The 19,682-nt window shown below is 37.4% G+C and overlaps 1 protein-coding gene across 3 annotated transcripts in view; it reads left to right on the forward strand.

Moving 5' to 3' along the window:
• Positions 1–19,682, forward strand: part of FAR1 (fatty acyl-CoA reductase 1) — a 111,471-nt gene that overhangs the window by 31,072 nt on the left and 60,717 nt on the right. The window contains exon 1 of one of the 3 annotated variants that reach the window (XM_036763689.1): positions 18,276–18,392. The exons of the other annotated variants lie outside the window; for them this stretch is intronic. The gene's annotated coding sequence lies outside the window, so the exon portion shown is untranslated. Of the gene's footprint in view, positions 1–18,275; positions 18,393–19,682 lie in introns of those variants that run through there. 3 annotated transcript variants of the gene reach the window in all.

Below are 19,682 nucleotides of genomic sequence, written 5' to 3' on the forward strand. Positions count from 1 at the left end.
TTACCTATGTACCATTGGTTATTCTTATAGGTGGACTAAGTCAATCAAAATTTCCTATGTGGAAGAGGAGGGGTTGTTGCTAGCCCACCTTTCTGATTTTGGGCTAATCATATTGTCCTCCATTCCTGTGATGTTTCTGATTTTTTTAACCAATCATTGTTTTTTATCTACGATGCTTCCTGTTCTTTGTTCTCTTGTACTTCCTAAAACTATATGAAGGACAGTAAGCCCCACATCATGGTTTTTTGGCTAGCTGAGGGGCTGAGAGACCCTTTTTGTTGGTAACTGCTAGCCTTACCAATAAGTTGAACATGCTTAGAACTTTGTGCCTCAGTTTACCTTAATTTCAATCATGACACACTCATATTTAAATAAAATCCCCGTTCTCTTCCCTTATAAACTTAATTAGTTTTTAATTTTCTGTCCCTTTTTATGAAAAAGACTTTTTAAAATCACTAATTCTTTTTTTGGTCCTTCTAAACTTGTATTATTTGATTCATCTTCTTCCACTTACATATTTTTACCTTCTTTAGTTTCTGTCTTCCTCATGGAATTAAAGTTTCTAAAAAACCTATTTTGGGTTCCCTTTTCTAGACAATTTCTATGTTATTGCTTTGTAGATCTTGCCTTCTTTTCCCTCATTGTACCACCTTCTTAGAAATTACTTCCTCTTGGTGACAGAAATAGAAGGAAGTATTGTCCTGTGACACACATTTTTCTTGTTTCCCTGATTGAGTGATCCACTTCTTCCTGAAGTCACCGTGATCATTCTCTTTCCCATTTGCCCTGAAGACTCTTGTCTGGGCCCATGCCTTCTGTTTGTTGGAGCATTGATTACCTGTTTCTGAGAGAGGGTATACTGCCTTTGGATAGGAACCCTCTGTCTTAGAAGTAGTACTCTCTCTAGGAACCAGATTCCTGCAGATTATATCCATTAAAAGGTCCACATCTCCTATTGTAGAGCGTATCTCTTCAGCTGTGGGAATGTTCTTTAGAGGGACCTCCCCATCCATTGAGATTTTCCCTTTTTTTCCCCTCTTTAATTCCCTTCTTTGCTACCTTACCCAGTGCTTAGCACAGTGCCTGGCATATCTTAGGTGCTTAATAAATGTTTATTGATTGATTCTTCTGTAGGCTTAGAGACTGCAGGAGTTATTTTCTCTTCTATCACACATTCCCCTTCTTTTTTCTTACCTTTTATTTACCCTCCCATTCTGTAGTTCATTGTCACAAAAAAAAGTTGATTCACTTTTAGGCAGGATGTTAATGAGGTTTTAGTCTGTTGCTTCAGATCTGTTTCTCTACCATTGCTTCTACTTGGTTCTGCTTTCATTTTTATCTCCTTGCATACTCTCAGAAAGAAACCTTTTAATGGTTCCTCTGATTTTGTTGTTTTTTAAATTCCATAGAGTGTCTTTTATCTTTCTGCCCCCCTTTTTTCTGGTTAATGTATTTAATTATTTGTGCTTCCCCCCTTTTTTCTGGTTAATTTAATTATTTGTGCTTTCTTTGGTGTTTATTCACTGTTGTCTGGGGAGCTTGCAGAGAAAATAATCTGCTCACTTTTTTTTTTTTTAAAGGGAAGCTTCAAATGCTTCTCTTATTGAAAGTCTTTCTTTTGGTATTAGGCTCAGATTTGCAGAATATGTCACAATTGTATCTTGAGCTGCCTCTTGAGCTCTTTTCCTCTTCTGAACTTTATACCATTCCCTTCTCTAGTTTCTAGTCTTTGCTGAATTGCCTTGTGTTCTTTAAATTTTCTTTCATTAGTATTAGGAGGTTTTTCTCTGAGTTGGTAGCAGATTTATTTATTATTAGAATTGTAAAATTTAACCACAGTATGTCTTGGAGCCATAGGGGTTTTATTTTTTTCTGGAAGCACTTTTTGGATTCTTTTTCTATTGGCATTTTGTTTTGTGTGTTCAGAAGTTCTAGATAGTTTTCTTGTATTATTTCTTGCATTATGTGTTTGGGGTTTTTTTTTTTTTTTGACTTGCGTTCTTCTGAGAGCTCTATAGCCTTTAAATTGGCTGTGAAGTCAAAATGTTTTCCTTGTTTGTTGTTGTTGTTCAGTCGGTCTGACTCTTTGTGACCCTGTGGACCATGCTGTCCATGGAGTTTTCTTGGAATGGCCATTTCCTTCTCCAGTGGATTGACAGAGGTTAAGTGACTGAGGCTAGATTTGAACTTAGGTCTGACTCCAGACCCAGCATCCACTGAGTCCACCTAGCCTCCTTGTATAAAGATCATTTTTTTGGTTGCTTTTAAACATCGTTGCTTTTTGTTTTTCTTCCAGATTTGTCCCTGACTTCTGTGTATTTGTGTTCCCAATCACTTGTTCTCTCTTTTGTTCCTATGGTGAGTTTTACAACTGAGGATTCAAGTTTTTCTGTTTTGCTAGTGTTTTCTGCGAGGCAGATATACTTATCTCTCTGAAATCATCCAGGAACATCTTGTGTTGATTCCATGTTCTCTTAGAAATCCAATGGATCCTCTGTGTTGGTTCACTTCCCTTTGCCTTGTGGTATATATTCAGAGATGTTTGGACTTGTTTAAATGATTTGGAGACCATATTACCTTCTGCTTTTATGGAATCCCTGTTGGTTTTCTGATTATGCTCAAGGTTTTTTAGCTGAATTTTCTAACTATCAAGAGATCTTTGGTTATTCAGTCTTTTTTCCTTATAGTCCCCTCTCACTGCTGTCTGACTCCTTTCCCTGTGATGGTCAGAGGGCTGGGCTTCTGAGGTGTCTCAGCTCCTTCCCAGGGAGAGGACACTTCAGCTTTGCTGTGCTTCTACCCTACAGATGGTGGGGGAAGGGAGGAAGGTAGGCAGTTTCTTTCTGCTGCTTGTCATCACAGAATTGTAGAGTGAGCAGGGGGGTGGGAGGGAGCGAGGAGCACTTAGGACACCTTAGTGTTATTTTTGCAGGTAGTTAATACCTTAGATTTCTTAGTGTTTTGGCCTGTGGAGATAGCTGCCATTCTTTTACCTGTTGGTCACAGTTCTTATTTTGGTGAGTTTTGAGAGTCCCGGAGAATCAGAAAATGTCTAATCCTTCATCTTGGGCACATGACCTCTAACACAATTTTGGATCATATTGTTAAAACGACAGTTAATGAACATCTAGAAAAGGAAGCAATAATCAGAGAGTCATCACGACTTTATCATGAAAAGGGTATAATTTCCATTTTTTGAAAAAACTTACTTCTGAAGTGGTAGAATAGGGGAATGTTGTAGAAATAGTTTACCTGGATTTTAGGAAATTATTTGGCAAAATTTTATGCTTTTCTTCTGGACAAGATGAAGAGATGTAAGATATAATACTAGACAGCATTTATTAAACTACTCTGGGTCAGGTACTGTTCTAGGTGTTGGGGATACAGATATAATGAAGGAACCAGTCTTACATTTTAATGAGGAAGATAAATATGTAGGTATATACAGAATAGATAGAGAATAAAAGTAGTTACATATAAGGAAATTTCGGAGGGACAGGAAGGAGAACACTCAGTTGGGAAGATTAGGAAAGGGTTCCTGGTAAAGATGATGGATGCTTCAGTTGAGTCTTAAAGGAAGAGAGGTAGTCTGTGAGTCAGAGGGTAAATAAGGATTGTATACCAGGCATAAGGAATGACCAACCCAAAAGCCCAGAGATGGAGATAGAGTGCAATATGTGAGGAGCAAGGAAAAGGACAGTTGGGCTGGAAAGGGGGCATTAGTGGTCAATGAAACTGGAAAGAAAGGTAGGGGCTAAATGTCCTGGGCTTTCAAAGCTAAAGAAAGGAATTTATTACTGATAGAAAAATAAAAGGAGCTTACTGGAGATACCTTTGTAGAGAGTGATGTGGTCAGATTCCCATCTCAGGAAAATCACTACTTTGACAGCAGTGTGTAGAGGGGCCTGGCATGGGAAGAGAATCAAGCCAGCATTTAGGAGACTATTTTGCAATAAATTAGGTGAGGTATTGGTGGTTGTGGGGGAGGAGGCTTGGATAAGAGACAGTTGTGGAGGCAGAAATCACAAGATTTGACAACTGATTGGATATGTGTATTGACGGAGTGAGTAGAAGATAATCTTAAGGTTACAAACCTTGTCAGTACAGAAAGAATGGGAAGTTTGGAAGAAGGTTGAGTTTGAGGGGAAAGATAACGAGTTCTGTCTTGGATATTTTTAGTTTGAAGCATTTCTGGTATATCCGGTTAAAAATGTCTGTTAAGCATTTGGGCACGTAGGACTGAAGCTCAGGGGAGAGACTAGGGCTGGTTATATAGCTTTCTGAGTTACCTGCATAGAGATGATAATTAAACTCATGGGAGCTGATTAGGTAACTAAAGGAATTAGGTTGATTTTAAACAGTTTGGTAGGACCCAAAGAGTAGTTATTAATGCTTTGACGTCCGCTTGGAAATACCTGTTTATGATTGTGTGTTATATAACACTTTTATCAGTGACTTGGATTAATGCACGGATATGTAAATCAGGAAACATTTTTACTATTAAGTACCTGCTAGGCTACTATGTGCTAGACACTATGCTAGATGCTGGGAATACAAAGCCAAAAGGAAAAAAAAACCAGCTCTGACTTGAGGAGGAGCTTACATTTTGTAGGGAAAGACCATATGTATACATAAAGTATATAAAAAAAAATTGTCCAAGGTAATTGGGAGTGCAGGGAGGAGAGGAGGGACTGTAGCATTTGAGCCAAGTTTTAAAGGAAACTACTAGTGATTCTGTGAGACAGAAGTGAGGTAGTTGTGTATTTAAGGCATGGAGCTCTAGCCTTTTGTACATGCACCAAGATGGAGATGGAATGTCAAGGGAGTGCTATGTAACAAGTCCAGAAAAGCAGGTTGGAGCCAGATTGTGAAGAACTTAAAATGCCAGACACACGAGTTTGTATTTAATCATGGAGATAATGGAGAGTCACTGGAATTTAATGATATGGTCAGAATTGTGCTTTAGGAATATTACTTTGGGACCTATTTAGAGGCTGTATTAGAGAATGAGACAAAGGAGACCAATTAGAATGCCATCAAATTGACACAATGGTAACCATTGAATATATGGAATGAGAGTGAGTCAAAATGTTTTCTAGAAGGCCACTCTTCTAGAAGGATGAGTGAGATGACATGCTTATTAGATTTGCTGTTAACACAAAGCTGCATGAGATAGGGAAGACATTATGACAGTCAGGATCCAAAATGATCTTGACTGGCTAAAATGTTAGATCGAATTGAATAATACTAAAATGAACAACTGGTAAAATGGTGTCAGAGAATGAGATTTGAGGTTTTGAGCCATATATTAGAATATTCAGATGGCTTGGGAAAGATTTAACTAGCAAGGAGTAGTAAGAATATATTTACTTGGAATCTTGCAAATATAATCAAAAAGGCTTTAAGGGGAAGGCAAATGAAGGGGAAGGGAGAAAATTATATAATGTAGATTAGTGGATACATAGAGAGTAACTATGAGGTAGGAGGAAGAATAGTAATTGAGACACAGCATTCACAGGACACAAAATCTGAAAAAGTAGTAAGATTTATGACCTCAAATGTTTATTTTACAAATGAACAAAGTAAAATGAACCAGAGTTTCCTAACGTAAGGTGTTAAACCTGACAGTACTGGGTAGGTTTCACTGAGAGTTGCTGTAATGACTAGATTATAGCTCTGAACGTGTATGTCGTCTTCAGTTAGCATTGTATATTGCACAGATATACTTCTATATATGCCAAATATTAATAGCAGCACTTTTTGTAGTAGCAGAGAATTGGAAACAAAGTAGATGCCCCTAAATTGGAGAATGGCTAAGGGAGTTACAGTACATGGACATAATGAAATTGACGTGTTAGAAATAATGAAGATGGTGAATATAGAGAAGAATGGGAAGACTTATGGACTAATACAAAGTTGAAGAACCAGGAAATATACATAATGACTATAGCAGTGTAAGTGGAAGGTACAACAGCATTAAAACAATTCATACCGGATGCTGTGAAATTGTAACAATTAACCTTGGCCCCAAAGAAAAGAGATGAGAACATACAACCTTCCTGTCTTAGACAGGAGTGGAGGGAACGCTATGTATGATAATGGATTTGCTTAATGACTTAGTTTTGCCAAAGAATTTTTTCCCCTTTATATAAATTGTTACAAGGGATGTTTCTTTGGGAGCGGGAAGGAGAAGGATGTTTTTAGGAAATATGGGTGATGTAAAGATAACAGTTTAAAAAGATATCAATTAAAAACAAAAAACAAAAAACAAAACATAGTTTCCTGAGGAAATCCAGGAGTTAGAGCAGGGAAACATGGTTCAGAGCATTTGAGTGAAGGTCCATGGAGACAGAAACAGAAGCAGTTTTGTCATTGGTATAAACAGCATTCCACATGGACATAAAAAGGTCAGGAAACAGATCACAAGCTTGTTGTAGAGGTATAGGTGCTTTATGAGAGAGATTAAATTCTGCAATACTCACTCTCTTTGTGAAAAGCAGAGCTCAAATTTCTTGATAGCATTAATGATAATTTATCTTTTAAAATGTAGAGAAACCAACGAGAGGGAGAATTCTATTTAGAAATGTGATTCTTTTCAACAGAGAGGTACTACTAATGGAAGTGGAAATTATGGTTATGTTGTAGGGGAGTAAATACTCCCTTTATAGTTAGGACGAGGCAGAATATCAAAACATGCATGCCTGCATTTTGGCAGAGCGTGTTTCAAAGGATTCAAAAGAAGGAATAGGTAAGACCCCTTGGCTTAAAAGTTAGCCTAGGGAGGGGGGATAGGAAACTAAAAAGATAAAATCCTGAAGAAAAACAATACTGAGAATGAGGGAAGGGGTGGGAAGACAGCAATTTAGATTTTTTAAAAGACATGTACAGTGACCCAAGGATCCCTTCTACAATGGCCCTAACAAATAAGCTGCAGCTTATAAATTGTAAATAAAGTTAATTTATTTTCCTTTCATTTGTTTCTTTTTTTTAAAATAAGTTTTTATTGATGTCTTACGTTTCTTATATTGTAACAGTTATGCCAGGTATCCCTCCATGTCTCAGGGAGCCATCCATGTAACAAATAGTATTTTTTTTGGAGAGGAAAAAAGTCAGCACAACTGAACAACATATTGAAAAAGCCTGAAAATGTGCTTTGTGTAATACCTGTAGACCTCCTATTTCCATGAAAGGGTAGGTTGGGAGTATCTTCTCATCTCTTTATTTAAGTCCTGCTTCACCCTTATAATTTTGTTGCATCCCTTTTAATTTTTTTGGGGGGGGTGTCATTGTATTTGTATCATTGTCGCTCATATTGTTTTCTTGGCTCAGCTTACTTCACTGTGCATTAGTTCATATAGCTCTTTTCCATGCTTCTCTGTATTCATCACACACATCATTTCTTGTAGCATAATAGTATTCTATTATATTCATATACCACAATTTGTTTAGCCATTCATTCCCCATTGATGGACATAACTATTTTTTTTCCAGTTCTTTTTTTTTATTTTTTATTTTATTTTATTTTTTGTTATTTTTTTTTCCAATTCTTAATTATCACAAAAGATGTTGCTATATTATATCTTCTTGATGGTGGCTTCCTTGGAGTATAAGCCCAGTAATAGAGTCTCTGGTTCAATGCAAATGGACATTTTAGTCACTTTATTTCAAATTGCTTTCCAAAGTGGTTGAACCATTTCATAGCCCTACCACTATTGTGTTATTGTGCCTATTATTCCACATCCTCGCCAACATTGAATATTCCCATTTTTCTTCTTTTTGCCAATTTATAAGGTGTGAGGTGAAACTTCAGGGTTGCTTTGATTTGCTTTTTTCTTATTATTAGTGGTTTGGTGCATTCTTTCATCTGGTTGTGAATATTTTTCTATTCTTCTTTTGAGAATCATTTGCGCATATCCTTTGATTTCTCATTTATTTCTCTTTGGTTTGTAAGTTTTATATAAGGGTCTTATTTCCTCAGTTTTATCTGTTTCACTAGGAACTATATGTATTTAAGTTATTCACAAACTATTATAACTCAATAAATACTCGTTCATATAATGCATCGAACACTTATTAAACCCTAACAGTATAGAGAATTGCTTACATGCTGGGGGAAGATGCAAGGTTTATATTTGATGCAGTCTCAGATATCAGAGGTGATATAGTAGAAAGAGCATTATATTTGGAGTGAGAACCCAGGTTCAGATTCCGCCTCTATCACTTCCTACATGACCTTGGGCATGTTACTTAAACTCTGTGGCCCCTCATTTGCAAAATGAGTTGGTTGGACTAGAGGGCTGCTAAGATCCTTCCAGCTCTAAATTTGTGAACCTATGTTCATGTGGTCTATGATCCTATGAAGCTTAGAGCCTCATTCTCAAATACTCAAATGGATCTGCAATCCTATCAATTTGGATATTCTCTCCAGTAATGCAAATTATTGCCAAGCTAGCTATTCCTATGCTGCTCATTTTTTGCTCGTGGTTAGGGAAAAAAAAAAAAGATATGTACAGAAAGTAGAATCAAGGGAAGGTAATAGAGTGAATACAAAAGCAGAACACCGTCTTATATTTTGAGAAGTGGGGTAAAATCTGAAAGAATTGTGGTTCATGAGGAATTATATACAACCAAAAAAGTCAGTCAACAAGTGTTTATCAAGTGTCTACTATGTACCAGGCACTGGGGATATAAAGAAAGGCCAAAAAACAAAACAACCCAATCACTGCTCTCTAGTTTACAGTCTAATGGGGAAAACAGCATATAAACATTTATGTACAAACAAGCTATTTGTTGTTGTTTGGACATTTTTTCAGTCATGTCCAACTCTCTGTAACCTCATTTGGAGTTTTCTTGGCAAAGATACTGGAGTGGTTTGCCATTTCCTTCTCCAGCTCATTTTACAGATGAGGAAACTAAGGCAAACAGGGTGAAGTGACTTACCCAGGGTCACACAGCTAGTTAAGTGTCCGAGGCTGGATTTGAACTCGTTGGGATGAATCTTTCCAACTCTATCCACTATGCCACTGAGCTGCTCCTTACAGACAAGCCATAAACAGGATGAATTGGAGATAATCTTAGAGGGCAGGCACCAACCAGCAATAAGGGGTATTGGGAAAAGCTATAGTTGGATATTAGCTGAGATTTAAGGGAAGATAGAAGGGGATGAGAGAGAATTCCGGGCATGAGGGACAGTTAGTAAAAAAGCCTGGAATTGGGAAATGGATTGTGTCATACAAGGAACAGCAAGGCGAGATCTCAGAGTAAGGGGGCAGGGGTGAGTAAAGTCTGAAAAAGTCAGAATGGAAGGAGTGAACAGGTTATGAAGAACTTTGAATGCCAAACAGGATGACTCTTGAGATGGTAAAGAGCCACAGGAGTTTATTGAATAGAAGGGTAACAAAGTCAGTTCTGTGCTTTAGGAAGGTTTGACAGCAGAATTGGGAGATAGACTGGAATGGGGAGAAACCTGAGTCAGGGGGACCAACTCAGGCTATTGTAATACTCCAGACATGAGGTGATGAGGGTCTGCAAAGATACTGTCAGTCAGCGAAGAGAGACGATGATATATATGAGAGATGTTATGAAGTTATCCAGAGGAAAAAAAGTTAATCTTGGCTCTGTTAGCTAAAGATGTGAGACTTCAAAGAAGGTATACAGTTGCTTCTCAGGGTATATGGGATGACAACAACCAGTGATGAAAACATGATAGAACTATGCTTTGCCAATTTTGCTTCTGTTTTGTATTCCAAGGAGAATAATCTTTGGTTTGAAAAAGACAACAAAAGTAACTAGTTGGGAGTTCATAGAATTATAGAGTTTATGGGGACTTAAGAGTCAGAAGCCCTGGGTTCTACCACTTATATGGTCAAATCATTTAATCTGTTTAGACCTCAGTTTCTTCAACTGCTAACTCAAGAGCAGATAACCTTGAAGGTCCTTCATTTCTAAATCTGTGATCCCCAGATATAGCCCAACCTTCTCATTTTACTCAACAGAAAATTGACACCCACATACTCCTAGTAAGTGGCAGAGTTAGGATTTGAGCTCAGGTTCTTGGACTTCAAATTTAGCCCAACTCAAAGTATGTAGGGAATTAGTATGAGTTTCTTGTAGCCCTTGATCAATTAAGTCACCAGATCAAATGACCTGTATCAGGGTATTGAAAGAATTAGCTAATGAAGAATCTTCAAAAGTTTATGAAGAATGGGAGATGTTGTACAGGAGACTGCCAGATGTTACAGTTTTCAAAAATGGAAGAGAGTAGAATCTACTAACTAGAGGTCAAGGAAGCATGATGTCTGTTTTTGGTAAAATTCTTTTACTCTGAAAGGATGATTGATCAGCATGTAGAAAAAGAGGCTGTAACTGCAGTGAGCCACAATGACTTTATAATGAACAGCTCATGCTAAACTAATCTTATTTCCTTTTCTGTAAGACAGTCAATCAACAAACATTTATTAAGCGCTTGTTTTATATGCCAGGCACAATGCTAAGCACTAGAGATACAAAGAAAGGCAAAAACAGTCCTTGTCCTCAAGGAACACGTATTGTTATGAGAAAGACCCAGAGATAACTAGATAAAGAATAAATGAAAGGTAATCCGAGAGGGGAAGATACCAAGGGGAGGAGATAACAAAGGTCAGCCACAAAAGGCGGGACTTAGGCTGAGGCTGAAAGGAAGTATTTTCTGACAGTGTCGCTGGATTTATACATTAGAGAAATGCTGTATAGTTTAATTAGATCTTAGCAAAGTATTGGACAGCGCTGTGCTATTCTTGCAGAAAAAATGAAGTGGTATAAGCTAGATGATAATAGATTTAGATGGGCTTTGGAACTGGTTGCCTGGCAGACCCAGTGAGCATTTGTTAATAATTCAATGCTGTCTTGGAAGATCTTGAATAGATTAACCTAGGGATTTGTGCTTGGCCCTGTGTTCTTTTAATATTCTCTGTCAATGTCCTGGATAAAGATAGAGATGTCATCTTTATTGCATTTGAAAGTGACATGAAACTTGGAAGCATTATGTAGCTACCACTTATGATGACAGATGCAGGATCTAAAAAGATCTTCAAAAGTTTACATTTGATTCTAGAAACAATAGGGAACCCCTGGAGCTTACTGAGTAGGGGAGTGACATCAGATCTGCTCTTAAGGAAGATCACTGGCAGCAGTATATAGGATGAACTGGACTAAGGGGAGAGACTTGGGGTAGAGAGTCTGGGAGTTGTAGTGCACTAAAAGTGCATTACAAGTCAAGAGTTTGATATCCCATCTAAGAAAACCCCAACCTAATATAATCTTGCACAGTATTCAGTTGGGCACAGTTTGCAGGAATAAACAGATCATAGCTCCATTGCACTCTGCCCTGGCCACAACTGCATTTTGGTATTGTGGTCGGTTCTAGACACAGTGTTTTCAAAAGATTGTCAGTAAATTACAATGTCTGGAGAATGGTGATCAGGCCATAAGAGAAGCAGTGGAAGGAATTGCAGATTTTTAACCTGGAGAAGAGATTATTTAGAGGTACATGATGGTTGTTTTTGTGATTTTGAAGGGCTGTCATTTGGAAAAAAGGGTTCTTTTGCTTGGCTCCAGAGAGTACAGTTATAAGCAATGGATTGAAGTTGCTTAGAGGCAGATTTAGCTTCAGTATAAGGAAAAACTGCCCTACAATTAGAGCTGTACAAAGTAGAACAGGCTTCCTTAGGAGCCACACACACACAAAAGAGCTTATCGTTTATCATCTGTTTCATAAAAGCATTCCCTTGGGCAAATAAAATATCACTTTAAGAACTCTCTCTTATTTATTTCTTAAAATAATACAAGATTCTATAACAGATTTGACCAAAGTTAAGTTTGTTCAAATATCCATTAAATAGTAACATTAAGTAAGGTCCAAAACACTTAAGCTATTTGCAAAAACTGTGGAGGGCGTGGTATATGGAATCTAAATAGATGGATTCCCAGTCAGTGATGATGTTGTTTTCATGGATCACAGAAAGTACACTCTTTGCATGAAGCCCTGGGATGCTGCAGTGACTCCTCAGTGACATTCATGGTCATTTGAAAAAGAATGGCCTAGTCAGCTACATTGGAAAAGTAAAGTGGGCAACCCATGGTCTCCAGTTTACTGCCTGTGTTTGACAGTTCATTTATTAGTCCACACACACACACACACACACACACACACACACACACACACAGAGAGACACAACACACATATACACATGTATATCTATATCTTGAACAGGTGCCAGTCATCTTTGGGGGATTTATGGAAAGAAATGGATAAAAAATTACATAAGATGAGAAGAAGTGCATGGAAAGATTGGAATTTGTGCAGATGGAGGGAGTTTCCAAATCATGATAACAGATCATTGAAGTAACATTTTGCAAATAACTTTTTAAAAAATCCCCAAGATACTGCTTCCAAGTCACACTACTTTCTCTTGCTTTAGAGGTTTCATGTGAATGACCTTTAAGGCAAAGGAAGAATACAGCACTCAGAAATGTCTGGTTTAGGAAAAAAATCCAGATGAATTGTGGAAATACTACGTCACTTTTAAAAAAATTATTTTTGCCTATGGCTTGAAAATTAATCCATCTCCCTCTTCAAACAGATGGACCTGACTTATAAACTCAGTACTGGTTTAATTTCTGGAATTGTTTAGTGTTTTTTCTTAGGCCCTTTTAATTACTTGTTATTTTATTTTTCAGCCTTTCCTAAGCACCATTAAGCTCTGCATTTAGAAGGATGATTTTGTTTAAAGTGGACTCAATTCTAGGCCCTGCTGTTGATGATATTTTTAAGAACCCTTTTTTCTTTAAGCCTTTTGTTTAACATCACATTCATTTCTGAATATATCACTCCCCTCCCTTACCCAGTGAATAATGACTTGAAACAGAGATTTAAAAGAAAAGGGGTGAGGGGAGCAAGCAACTTGTTAAAATTAATACATAGAACACAGCTTACAATAGTATTACCTCTGCAATTAAGGGAAGGAGATGCATTTTCTCAACTCTAGAGTGTCTTTTTCTAGAAACAATAGAAAACTTAATATTGCCCCAAAACTTAATTTTTCTTAAAATTTGGAGCAGACCTCAATTTTTATAGTGACTTTTTGCATATGATTGTATAGTTATCTTCTCTCTTGCATTTGTGAGTTAGGTACTTGAGTTTGTGAGTTAGGTGCTTAGAAATATCAATTTTCCATGATATACTGCAAATATAAAGTAATGTACAAAATGGTACTGTAGTGATACGAAAAGAGTTAAGGAGCTTTTATTTTTGATTACCAAGGAGCAACCTAAGCATTGGGAAAAATAGATTCCAATGAGTAAAATATTGTTATAGCAATGTCTGTGTAGGCAAACAAAGTGGCTATTATATGCTCCTCAATGGGTGCTTACAACAGCTTTGGACACTAGGACCGTTGATTGAGGGAAGAAATGTTAGCTAAGATGGCATAGCTGTTCTCTGTCCTTTTTTAGATTAAAAAAATATGCTAAAAATGCTTTGTCATCTTTAGTTTTGAAACAGGAAGAAGGAAATTTGGTATAAAGTCTTAGAGGTACTTTTCTCAAGTGTACTTTTACAACATACCGAGTCTGGGCTTTGGTCCTTGGTTGGTGTTTGAATACCTAGACTGATATTGTCTCTGTCGGGGGAGATTTAGCTTAATGTGTAGGTTATTAAAAACATAATTTGGTTTTGAAATTATGAAGTTGAAAATCTTATACTTGGACATCTTTTTAGAGATAATAGCAGGAAATTCTCCATTGATGAGTAAGATTCTTTATTGAATCCTTTGAGTGGTACTGATATTCATAATTTTGAGGGTGGAACTGGATGGTATGTGGATGTAAGACTAGTTACCTTTGTTAACCTTGTCAGACTGGAAAGTGGATGGGTGAAAGTGGTAGTAGATTATGCCCACTCTTAGACATACATTGTTTCAATTAGAGCTTTAATTGTGTTTAGAAGACCTTTTGAATTGTAACTACTTTAATTCTTCTTACAACCTATCCATACCCCCTTATCCTTTATTCTCTTGATACTGTGTGTTGGCTGTCTAATTTTTGACCTCATTAAAGAAAGCAAACTGCCTGTTCCTATTTAAGTTCTGATGCTGTTGTTACACTAGATTTTCTTTTTTAGATCAAAAGGATAAAAATGAAAAGTACTGAAAGTTTCTAGACAGGATGATATCTCCTTAGCCTGACCTTTATTTTCACACTGCTTTTACTAGTAAAAGTTTACTCAGTAAAACAAAGAATCATTGTTGTTCTAACTCAAAAAAGATAACAAAGAATAAGGTTTTGAACTTTATTTATAGAAGATGTAACACAGAGTTCCGTGAGGGCAAGGACTGGTTCTTACTCTTATTTTGTATTCCCTGGTCTATCCTTTAAAAAGTAGTTTAAAATATATTATCTCATTTAAATCTTACCATGAGTTTAAAGAAGATAGAGCAGATATTAGTTTACCCACTTTATGAATGAAAAAACATTGAGCCTCAGGTAAGTGATTTGGAATTATTTTTAGAGGAAGAAATGGGATTCTCATTCTTTAGGTCACATTAATAACTATAAGATACCATACTGTATACCACTTGGAAAATGTTAAGAATAATTGTCTTAGTGCCCTTGGAGAATTATTTTATAAAAAGTACCCACGTTATTAGCAAGAAGGATTGTACCTTGGGGGCTATATTCCCTCATACCTGTCTTTATACTCTGCTTATATAGCCCACTCTTCAAATAGCTCATTCAGAGCTTTATTTATACTGGCTAAATTGTGGTGTGAGGAGTCTTTAATGGTTTTAATGTATCAATCAGAAAAATACCTTGTTGGAAGTGGGACGTGCCTGTAGTTCCTGCTGTTGGAGAAGCTGAGGCTGGTTGGGAAGAGGGCTAAAGATATTTTGAGTATCTTCACGGGGAGAGCACCAAAATGGTGAGTTCTCCCAGAGGTGTTGGCCACCAGGCTGCCTGAGGAGGGGTAAAATGGAGCAGGTTAAAGCTTCTGTGCTAGTCAGTGTTGGGAATGGGGCCCGTGAGTGGCCTATGTACTTCCAACCTAGGTGAGAGGAGACCCAGTCTGCTACTATGCCCAACCTCCAATGATAATGCAGAATTTTGTTACAACTACCAGAACAAATGTTTTTTTTTGTGATCAATAAACAGTAAACACAATAGGATCTTAATTCTCAATGTTTTTTAATTTATTGTGAAATAATAAAGACATAGTCTGTTTTTGAATATTGCTTGCCTATATCTCCTTTTCTCCTATCAATTATCCCCATCCAGGATGACCTAAATTTTATGTATGGATGACTCTTAAAAAGATTGAATATAACTTGGAGAGCAGGCATAGAGGTTGGTAATTTTTGAGGTTCTCTCAGTCACCATTGGAGGAGAGGGTAGTATTAATAGGATCCATATTTTTTTCCTACACCTTTACTCTCTTCCTCTCCTCGAGAATACAAGTAGATTGGTTCTACCTTACTCTCACCGGTGTCTCCAGCATGCTGCTTCTTATGTACACTTGGTAAAGTCTAGCTACTTTTGCCGTTTTTGTTCCTTTTGGGCCATTTCTGCTCTTTTTTGTACAGGGGAATGGAGAGGCATATGGTGAGTGCAGGGAGAATATAGCATAGAACTAACCAGTGCAGAACTATGAGAGCAGACCTTGTGATATTAGTGGTTTCTCATTTTGCAGATGAGAAAACAAGCTTAGAGAGGTTGTGACTTCCCTAATTAGGTTCACATACTTAATAAAACTGTATAGACTTAGACTTGATACAAAGCTTCTGATCATGCTGGCTCTCATTCTTAGATAAATGTTCATTTTTTCTCTCATCTCTTATTTACTTCTGGTCAAAGATAGTGCTTCCTAGACTTTGCTCCAGACCAAAGGATCTCCTAGACCATTTACTTCTTCATTTATTACCAATTGTTATTGCACAACAGGCAACCTCCAAGCATAATTGTCTAAACCTTTCACATTTTTCTTTGTAAGGTAAGAGAAGTCATCTCAGGAGAATGGGTAGAGCTAAAGTATTTTTAGTACAGATTTGGGAAAGGAAGTAGATGAAGACAATGAAAGAGAATAGAGAACAGTGTTAGATAGAGAAGTAGGATTACAATTAGGCAGCTACTTCAGGAAGAATATTTCTAAATACAAGTTTACAAATTGCATGTATTTTAAGGCCTAAAAAATCCATTGGCGGGACTCATTGGTATTTATTTTGTGATGAGTCAGGATGCTTGTGGTAACTGGGATGGCTCAAAGCCTTTCTTTAGAAGGCATATAACACATAGGGTCTACAGTTTACAAATTATGTTTTTGTTGTTTTTATCTTAAAAATCACACTTTCTGGTTATTATATGTTATGTCTCTTAGGTAGTATAAGTTCATATTCTTCTGCCTTTTGAATGTGTTAAAAATTATCAGAGAGAGCTGCAGTCTGCAAACTTTTCCTGGGGCAAACACTGGAATTGTTCAGCCGGAGGCTTCCTTTAATTATCTTTCCTTCAAATATCCCTTTATGTAAAAGGGAGTGGTTATACTTGGAAACGGTGAATCTTAACTCTGTTGTTTTTATATATACTGAGTTAGCTGCCCAGCAATCTCTTTGCAAGCCGTAAAGTCACACATAGTCAATCTATTTTTCTTTCTTACCCCTTCTTCTCTTCTGTCTGTACCTGCATATGATCTTAAAAAAAAAATCCTAATGTAAATTAGTTACCTTAGAGCAGGCCTGCACAACCTGCAGCCTGCAGGCCACCCAAAATCCTTTGCCACAAGCAGCCTACAGGCCTCTGGTTGTGTAGGCTTGTCTTAGAGCTTTAATTACCAAACAAGTGGTCCAGATTTCTGCATTACCAGTTTTAGAGATTCTTTAGCTAGATTTTCACTTAATTTGTGCCTTAAAGTTTTCAGTAAAACCTTTATGATTGTTTTACTTAACTTTTAATGCAGTGAGTAAAAGCAGTAAGAATGTCATAATGAAGAATGGCACTTAGTACAAATAGAAGTGATAGAGTCCATATAGAGTGATTGAGTATTCCAGCTTCCTTTTCCTCTGCTATCCTTTATCTCCTTGATCTATCTGTATCTTCATCTACACACCCATACCTATTCCTACATCTACCTAAGAGTTGTGTTACTAGGTCAAAGGGTATGTACAATTTAGTGATTTTAAAAAAATATCATTCTAAATTGTTTTCTAGACTGGTTGAATCATTGGTGGTCCCATCAATAGTGTTGTATGTCTGTCCTCTCCAAGCCTATAATTGCCATTTTCTTCTTTCCTCATCTTTTGCCAATCTGAGGGCTGTGAGGTGGAACTTCAGAGTTATTTTAATTTGGACTTCTCTTGTTATCAGTGATTTGGAGCATGTTTTTCATATGGTTGTTGATAACTTGTTAGTAAATAAATATTTATTAAGTACCTACTCTCTGCCAGGTACTGTGCTAAGGCTAAAAAGGAAAAAAAAAAAAAAAAAAGAAAAGAAAAGACAAGCCCTGCCCTCAAGGAACTGACAATATGATGAGGGAGACAACAAGCAAACAAATATGTACAAACAGGGATATATACAAGATAGGAAGTAATTTAAAGAAAGAAGGCAGTAGAATTTAGGGGAGTTAGGAAAGCTTCTGTGCCAGTAGGAAGAAGGTGGGATTTTAGTTTAGACTTAAAGGAAGCCAGGGAAGCCACCAGGTGAAGATGAGTAAGGAGAACATTACAGGCATGGGGGACATCCAGAGAAAATGCACGGAGCCAAGAGATGAAGCGTTGTTCATCTAACAGTGAGGAAGCCAGGGTCACTAGATAAAAGAATATCTAGTGGGAAATGAGGCAAAAGAAGACTGGAAAGGTAGGAGGAGGCAAAGTTATGAAGGTCTTTGAATGCCAAACACAGAGGGTTTTGTATTTGATCCTGTAGATGATAGGGAGCCACTAGAATTTAGTGAGCAAGGGGATTAACATGGTTGGACCTACACTTTAGAAAAATCACTTTGGTGGTTTAATGGGTAGATTGGAGTGGGGAGAGACTTGTGTTTCATCAGTTGAGAATTGGCTGTTCATTGCCAAATCTAATGACCTTTTTTTAATCCTTATCCGTAATTGAAGCCTTTGAAATCATCTTTCACCTTCTTCTCTTATGTGTAGGATGGATTGCAGAAGAGAGGAGTTGGATGAAGGAAGGGCCATTTTTGGCTGAGGCTGTTGTGCTAGACCAGATGAGGAGTGATGAGAGCTTGAACTATGGTGCTGCTGTGAGTAGAGAGAAGAAGATATATGCGAGAGATCTGGGAGAGATAGAAATGACAAGGCTCGGCCATTGATGGGATTAAAAACATGAGGGAAAGTGAAGAATTGAAGGTACTCCTAGACTTCAAACCTGGGTGACTGAAAGAAGGAGAAAGGGGGAAAGAGTTCAGTTGTGGACACAATGGAGTTTGAGATGCTATGAGACAAATAGGTGATGATGTCTGTGAGGCAACTGGAGATGGGAACTCAGGAGAGAGGTAAGGCTTTGGATGTATGTAGAGCTGGGTATCATCTGCCTAGAGAGGATAATTAAACATGGGAGCAGAAGAGATCAAGAGAGTGTGCAGAGAGAAGAGGAAGGGGCACAGGACAGTCTTGGGTTAATCTTGTGGATGATAATCCTACATAGGAGACCAAGAAGTTTTGGCTGGAGCAAGGACCTCATGTATGGTTTCCATATTGCCTCATTAAACCTGTTTTGACCTTGGACAGTGTGTTATCAAAAAGTTCCTGAATATGGTATTTGGTTTAACTGCTAGATTAATCTACCCCGTTAGTGAAACAGGTTAGGAACACCTTTGGCTTATAGCTACATCCTTAGCCACGTATAAAGACTAAAATTTCTTACAGTCCACTAGAAAACACTGTAGTTGCACATGATACTCTGTATATTCTACCTTGACTATGGTTATTTTCATAACTTGTTTTATCCCTTGTGTTAGATTAGGGTGTCTGAACCCTGTTTGTGTCATGACCTCCTTTGTCAGTCTCATGAAACCTATAGACCCTTTCTTAAAATAATATTTTTAAATGCATAAACATAGGATTACAAAGAACACAAATTAAAATACAGTTATCATAACATAAAAAACCCGAAATCACAGACCCCATATCAAGGACATTTGTACTAGATAGAAATTCTTTGAAGGTAGGAATTTTGTCTTCCACTTTGTGTCCCCTACGTTGTTTGGAACAGTGCCTTGAACATAGGAAGTGCTTCTTAACTGTTTGAATGAATGTAACCACCAAGAAACATTTTTCTCTCTTGCCTCGAAATCTCAATAATGATAGCCTCTTGAAAGTAATGAGATCATGCTTTTGCCTTTTTCTGCTTTTTTTCCCCCTGGCCTTTTGGAGAAGTAGAGAAAAGCCTTTGACAAAAATGGGGGGAGTGTTTGAGGATCAAAAAAAAAAAAGACTCTCGAGCATTTTGCTATCACTTCCTCAGAGCCAAGGTGACAGTCTGCCAGGTAGAGGACTGTTTCCTGTTCCACGCCCCCCACCCCAACCCACATACAAGATATTGTCTTCTGAAGGCCCAGGAGGATAGTGGTAGTTCCCACATGCTGCTGGACCCCAGCACTTTTTCAGGAGACTTTTATTTATGGAGCCTATAAGGCA

This window comes from Trichosurus vulpecula, chromosome 6 (genome assembly GCF_011100635.1).
Source record: "Trichosurus vulpecula isolate mTriVul1 chromosome 6, mTriVul1.pri, whole genome shotgun sequence".
Lineage (NCBI taxonomy): Eukaryota > Metazoa > Chordata > Mammalia > Diprotodontia > Phalangeridae > Trichosurus > Trichosurus vulpecula.